The sequence below is a fragment of the Pinus tabuliformis genome, chromosome 6, assembly GCF_031772625.1.
Source record: "Pinus tabuliformis cultivar Carrire ecotype Pingquan chromosome 6, CPIR1, whole genome shotgun sequence".
Taxonomy (NCBI): Eukaryota; Viridiplantae; Streptophyta; class Pinopsida; order Pinales; family Pinaceae; genus Pinus; species Pinus tabuliformis.
Window position 1 is genome coordinate 1,080,983,002 of NC_142292.1, and position 7,564 is coordinate 1,080,990,565.

The window sequence follows — 7,564 nt, forward strand, 5'->3', positions numbered from 1 at the left end:
GGGACTGGCAACGCTTAAGCAGATTGGAGACCGGCTCGGAACCTTCATTAAAGCTTCTGAAGCAACAGTGCAACGAAGATATACCTCCTGCGCACGCATTTGTGTTGAGATGGACGTCTCAGGGGCTCTGCATGAAGGTCTGTGGCTGGAATTCAGAGATGAAGACTACTATCAAGCCATCGACTATGAACAAATCCCCTTCCGTTGTAGAAAGTGTCATGAGCACGGACACCTCGTTCAAGAGTGCCCTCTCAAAAAAATAGGGGATGAACACAAACAAGAACAAGCAACAAAGAATAAAGAGGCCTTCACAAGGCCAAAAATAAGACAGAGAGCCAATAGAAAAAGAACACACAGAGCAGAAACAGGACCGGGTATCAACAGCAACACCTTCAGTATTTTGGAAACGGATACAGACTCAGAAGGTACTAACAGAGATACAAAACCTATTGAAGCACCAAAAAACAAGACAAAACACACCACTCAGGATGGGGAGGAAAACACACTCAGAACAGAAGTGCAAATGCGAGAGTTCGAAGATGAACATGATGAAGACATAGACATGTTAACCAGCGACGGGGGAAGCAAAGATCTAGAGCTCAATGCAGTCCTAGAAAAAGGAGTCAACCTCCCAGCTATGGAAAAAAATTGGAAAACCCAAGGGCTAGACAACATTTCGGAAGAAGAAATCAGGAAAATCAACGATCTCTTCATAGAAAGACAAAAGGTGGAACTCGAGAGGCAAAACAGAAGATTAGGCATCGCAAAAGGCACAGGTAATCAGTCAAAGAGCATATCTCTTAACCCAACTGGCCGGAAGCCAAATAAAAGAAGAGGCAGAAGAACCAGTGGGGAGGTATTGCACGACTTGGGGGTTCTAATGATCAACTCTGGGAAAATGAAGGCTCTTCATGCCTTCCAGACCTACCAATGAGTCTTTTAGTTATCAATGAAGGTCATCTCATGGAATGCAAGAGGGCTTAACAGCCAAGCTAAGCAAAGACTGCTCAAGAGAAAGTTCCAACAAGAAAAACCAGACATCATGTTCATACAGGAGACCAAATGCGCTACCAATCAAATGGAGAACATCAGCAAAAGACTAGGCAAACCAATCAAATATATAGATGTAGCCAGTCAAGGATGGGAAGGAGGCATAGCTACATTTTGGGACACCCGAGTAATAAACATCATCTCAATGGAGGCTGCACGCTCGTTTATTTCCACAGAAGTTCAAATAACAGGTAACTCTGAAACCTACCTATGCATTAATGTCTATGGCCCGCAAAGACTAGACGACAAATTTTCTTTTCTTAATTCTCTTATGAATTTAAAGTTAAGATACCCCACCTCTAAGATCATCATGGGGGGAGATTTTAACATGATTACATCCCTACTGGAGAAGAAAGGAGGTCTCAGAAAGCTCAACAAAGATACATAACTCTTTGTTGATTTCATAGAAGCTGCCAAGCTAGTAGACATTCTCCCCAAAAATGGCTCCTACACTTGGAACAATAGAAGAGGAGGAGACAATAGGATTGCCTCCCGGCTGGATCGATTTTTGATTTCAGAAAGTATCCTACTCGGAGGAACCAAAGTGGACTCTGACATCCTCCCCAGTGGAGGATCAGATCACTGGCCTATAGCTTTGGAAGCAGCCATCCTCTGCACCCCTAGAAACAAGCCCTTCAGATTTGAAAAGTTTTGGTTAACTCATCTCGACTTTGCAAATCTGCTGAAGGAATGGTGGCGCGAACCATCAAATCTAAGAGGAACCAAAATGTTCAAGTTCCAAAGCAAGCTAAAACACATCAAACACAGAATCAAAGAATGGAACACTGAGAAGTTTGGAAACATCTTCCAGGAAAAGAACACCATCGAAGGTAAGATAAATCAAATTCACAAGGAATGGGCTTCCGGGAACTACAAAGAAGACTCAAAAGAACAGGAGAAGGTTCTGATGCAGCAATGACAAATTCGTTGCCAACAGGAAGAAACTTTGTGGAAGCAAAAATCAAGAATCCATTGGCTGAAGGAGGGAGAACAAAACACAAAATTCTTCCACAGATCAACGATGGACTACAGGGGGGCAAACAAAATCCTTAGGCTCAAAAACGAAATAGGGGAAATCCTTCAAAACCACAAGGACATATCAACGCTGCTCACCAGGCACTTCAAGCACATAGCTCAAGAAACGCAAGAAGATAGATCCGAGGCCATAGAGGAGCTAACTAAAGCCATACCCCGCATCATAACCTCAGAGCAAAAATCTTCTCTGCTCAGAAAGGTCTTAATGGAGGAGGTGGAGGACGTGGTCAAAAGCATGCCAAATGATAAGGCACCGGGGCCTGATGGCTTTACAATCAACTTCTACAAAGCTTGTTGGCCAACTATCAAAACAGAGGTATGGGAAATTGTCGAAGACTCTAGATGCTCAGGCTCTATTCTCAAATCCCTGAACGCCACTTTCATAGCGCTTATCCCCAAGGAAGAAGAAGCCAATTCCCCTAACAAGTTTCAACCCATAGCTCTCTGCAATGTGATATATAAAATCATTTCTAAAGTCATAGCCAACAGACTTAAGCCTGTTCTGCCTGACCTAATCTCAGAAGAACAGTCAGGGTATGTGGAAGGCAGGCAAATTCTAGACAACATCCTCTTAGCTCAGGAGATGATTCACACCCTGCAGACAAGGAAACTTCCAGGCATGCTAATGCAGCTAGATCTCTCAAAAGCATTTGACAAAGTCAACTGGAATTACTTGGAGGCCATTCTAAATGCCTTTGGCTTTGACAGGCAATGGACCAAATGGATCCTTGCTCTGATCAAATCCTCCAATTTTTCCATTCTAGTAAATGGCTCCCCCTCTGCTCCTTTCTCCCCCTCCCGAGGCATTCGTCAAGGAGACCCTCTATCCCCCTTCCTATTTGTAATCCTCATGGAAGGGCTCAGCAGGCTCATTCACAAAGCTAGAATGGAGAGAAAGCTTAATGGCCTACACCCTTTCCCCACCATACCTGCCACTACGCACCAGCAGTTTGTCGATGACACAATGCTGCATGGTTCTCCAACCGTCAAAGAAGCTATGACTTTCAAAAGCATCCTTCATCTCTTCAGCAAAGCTTCAGGCATGGAGATAAACCAGGCCAAATCGACCATCTTCTTCTTTAAGACTCATCATGCCATCCAGAACCATCTCTCCAACATTCTTGGCTTCCGAAAAGGCTCTCTCCCTTCTAAGTATCTGGGAGCCCCTCTCACTACCAAGCCTTGGCAAAAAGCTCACTGGGAAAACATCTTAGCAAAGCTGGAGAAAAAATGCAAGCATTGGACTCACAGAGCTCTTAACTTCGTTGGGAGACTCGTCCTCACTAAAGCTGTACTGCAGTCCATCCCGCAATATTTGCTATCCATCATGTCGGCCCCCAGTGGTATCATGCAGAAGATTCGAAACATCCAAAGATCCTTTTTATGGAGTGGCAATGCGGAAAAAAGAAAATGGGCACTGGTAGCCTGGAGCAAGCTCTGCACCTCGAAAGCAGCTGGAGGTTTAAGCTTAATTGACCCCCACACCGTCAATAAGACATGTGGAGCCAAGTTGTGGTGGCTCTGGCTAAAGGAAATCAACCTACCATGGGCCAGACACTAGAAGGAGAAATACACTCCTAACTACAACAATCAGGACCTTATCAGGTTACAGGAAACTCCAGAGGGTTCTCCAATATGGAACTTAGCCAGAAGAAACCGCAACTTAATTCAGGACCACAGTTTCTGGGAGATCCGCAATGGGGAAACTGCCCTCTTTTGGGAAGATGCATGGCAGCAACTCCCAAAGCTGGAACAACCAGAGCTTGAAGAGTTCAAAACAGAATGCCAGAACAGGGGAAAGTTTACTGTCCACCACTACTGGAACCCTAACAGCCGCGACCAGGAATGGAGGGAATGGGCTATCCAGGATGCTGAGAACCCAATTGAAGAGAACGACAACACAAAGTACCTCCTGAAAAGCATAAACAACCGCACTATCAGGAAGACCACAGAACATGACATCCTCAGATGGGGCATGAAAGGAAGCGGGAACTTCACTCTCAAAGAGGCCAGAGAACAACTAGAACTCTCGGAGAAAATGGAGGCGATACAATGGAGCAGCAAGGTTTGGGACGCCACATTCTGGCCTAAAATAAAAACCTTCTTATGGCTCCTCATGAGCAGGAAAACTCTTACATGGGAGAACTTGCGCAGAAAGGGTTTTGAAGGCCCCTCCATATGCCCTATGTGCAAACAGGCAGAAGAGACCATGAACCACCTTTTCAATTCCTGTGATTGGGCCGAGCAACTATGGCAAGGGATGGAAACTATATTGCAGCAAACAAACAGAGACAAGGAATCCATTCAAAATACCATCATGAATTGGCCTAACAAATACTCCAACAACATAAGAATCAACAACATATGGAAAATTCTACCAGGTTTCATCACTTGGACCTTATGGAAAGAAAGAAATCGTAGAGTCTTTCAAGATGAGCACAGAAGTATAGAGTACCTGCATAGCACTGTAATCCAAAACCTGCGCCAATTAATCCTTGTAAAATGCAAGGCAGACCCTGATAATCATCCTTCGGCCGAGGACCTACACATTCTGAATGCCTTCAACCTGCTCATTGCACAACAACCGGGAACCCTCGGGCAGCAGCAAATCCTAAATACAGAACCGAAGGGTTGGAGGCTATCGCCTGAAGGGTTTGTAAAACTAAACTTTGACGGTGCCTTGAGAGGTAATCCTGGCCAAGCAGGTATTGGAGGAATCATCAAAAACCATGAAGGAGACATACTCCACATATACAGCAAAGCTCTAGGGGAAGGAACAAATAATGAAATGGAATTCGCAGCTCTGGAAAAAGGGCTAAGAATCCTCCAAACTAATCAAACAGGCAAGGCAGTAATTGAAGGAGACTCCGAAGTAGCCATTAATGTGGCCAGGAAAATCCATGGAGGAACACCGGCTAGCAGAGTCACAAAGCACTGGCGATTGTCCAAGGTCACAGACAACATTGCCAAGCTGATAGGCGCGATGAAAGGCCTCATCTTTCAGGCGGTAAGGCGAAATGCCAATGCGGTTGCTGACCACTTGGCAAATCATGGGATTGAACACCCCAACGAAGTATGGGACAGCTGTTGGCAGCAGGTCGACAATCAGAAATTAAAGAGCAAATGCATCCAACTCTCACGATTAGATATGGTGACGAAAGAGGAGTTCGACCAGAGGATCAAATAGCCCAAAGCCATAATTGCATGAACAGGCTGACTAGGCGCGAACCATTAATTACCAGAAGAATGCGAAGGACATACAGGATGAGGGCAACCATGACAGAAGCAGGTGACAAAGGTTTGGGCAGAGCCATAATCCGAGGTGATATGAGCCGCCGAAAAATTACTAGGAACAGGGACACATGGCACAATATGGAGCAAGCAGGGCGCGACGACCATAGACGGGCTCAATTATCCCACAACCTATCCAAAATTCCATCACGCAACCATTATGGTGATCTGATGTGCAAGTTGCACAAAATTAACCGATCACTCACCGGAAACCTCCCTGATTTTGGTTATATAACCACTCTCAATTACCCAACAACAAACATTGTCTCAGTGAGCAGCAAATTCATCCCCACTCCATCTGCAAACAGCGATCGGGATACAACTAGGCAAGACAGCAGCACCATGGCAGGGGAGACTAGCCGCAACAAAACAGCCAACAATGATCTGCAGCAGGCAAGAGAGATGTTCGAGAGGTGAACCTCGTAATGGAATAAGCGCAAAATCATTGATTTAGAATCCACTATCCAGGACGAGGAAAGTAAGCTCTCTGATCAGCAAATGGGGAAGGAAGTTGACTGGCTCCAGGACCCGGGAACTCCCAGCACTCGGGCCACTCAGTTTGTAAGAACTCAAGCGGAAGCTTGGCGAATGAAGACCCTCCTTGCCAAAGCAATGGATGTCCAAGGCGAGCACGCGGAACAGCTGCGTAAGCTCAAACAATTTGCCGAAACTATGTCGCATGACCACATGGCAGTGGTGGAAAGCAGCGAATTTAAATTGAGCGCAATCCACCAACAAGTCGACACCATGGAGAAGAAACTCACTGTGCTGATCAAGATTCTGAAGCAAACCATTGGGCAAGACAACAAGCCCTCTGACGTGCAGAAGAATGAACCTTCAGGAGACCAGCAGGGCACCTCATCCAAGCCTGGGCAGAGCTACATGGCCAGACCCAACCCGGTCCTGGAAATGTTCAAACGCCTCTGATTCTGCAGTCCATCAGGAATCCCCTGCTTTTATCCTCTCAGCGGGTCACCATGTCATATGTCCAGGTTTCCTCTGTCTTTGTCTGTTGTCCACTCTTGCTAATAGCCGCCCTGCGTGGTGAGCATGTTCCTAGTTTTCTGTTATCTAGTCTCTTCCAATACTCTGTCAATCTAATCTCTTCTGGTATCATGGGGCAAGGCCTGCAGTTTAACGGCCAGTAATCTGCTTCTGCAGAATTTTTGTACTATATTTGTTTATGTTAATATCAAAGCTTATTTACACAAAAAAAGAGAGAGGGAGAAGAGAGAGATAGGGAGACACATAGATGGAGCGGGGAGAGAGAGAGAAGGAGAGAGGGAGAGAGTGATGGGCGGGGAGAGAGGGGGAGGTGGGAGAGAAAGGGAGAGAGATAGGACTCAATAGAGAGAAGGAGAGGGAGAGAGGGAGAGAGAGGGAGTTGGAGGGGGAGAGAGGGAGGAAAGAAGAAAGGCATAGAGGGAGAAAGGTGGAGAGAGAGAGAGAGAGTGTGTGTGTGTGTGTGACAAGGGAGAGATGGAGAAAGATTGAGGGAGAGAGGCGAGTGGGAGGGAAGAGAGGGAGGAGAGAGAGGGGGAGAGAAGGGGGAGAGAGAGAGGGAAAGGAAGAGGGAGTGAGATAGAGATAGATAGATATGGAGAGAGAGTGTATTTTTGGGGTGAGATAGAGAGCGAGAATACGAAAGAGACACATAGATACAAATTTAGATATTATATAACTATCTTAGATCCATTTTAACCTTGGATCTATAAAGCGCCAAGAGGGATCAAATATCTCGAGGTGAGAACCTTTTCTCAAGTTTTGCACTAAAAAAAAAGGTTTTCACCTTGAGAGATTTGATCCCTCTCGACACTTGATAGATGGGGATTAAGATGGATTTAGGATGGTTTATCTAACAAAGTGTTCTTAATTTTATTAATAAAAACAAACTTACCATATAAAAAAATTGAATTTAGAAAATATTTATGTCTAACATCTAACATCTAACTCCTACATATCTAGTGATTAAATAAAATATTAAAGCAAAATTAAAAGAGGAAACAAAATTACTTATAATTAATATATTTTTGTACGAAATTTATTTTATTTCTATTTTTATTTAATTTGTAATGTCTTTATATGATATTTGTTAAAGATATAATTTAGTGCAATGGTTTAAAAACAACATTTTAAAGTTAGAGAATTTCACATTCCACAATTTTGAAGAATGATTAAAATGAATTCA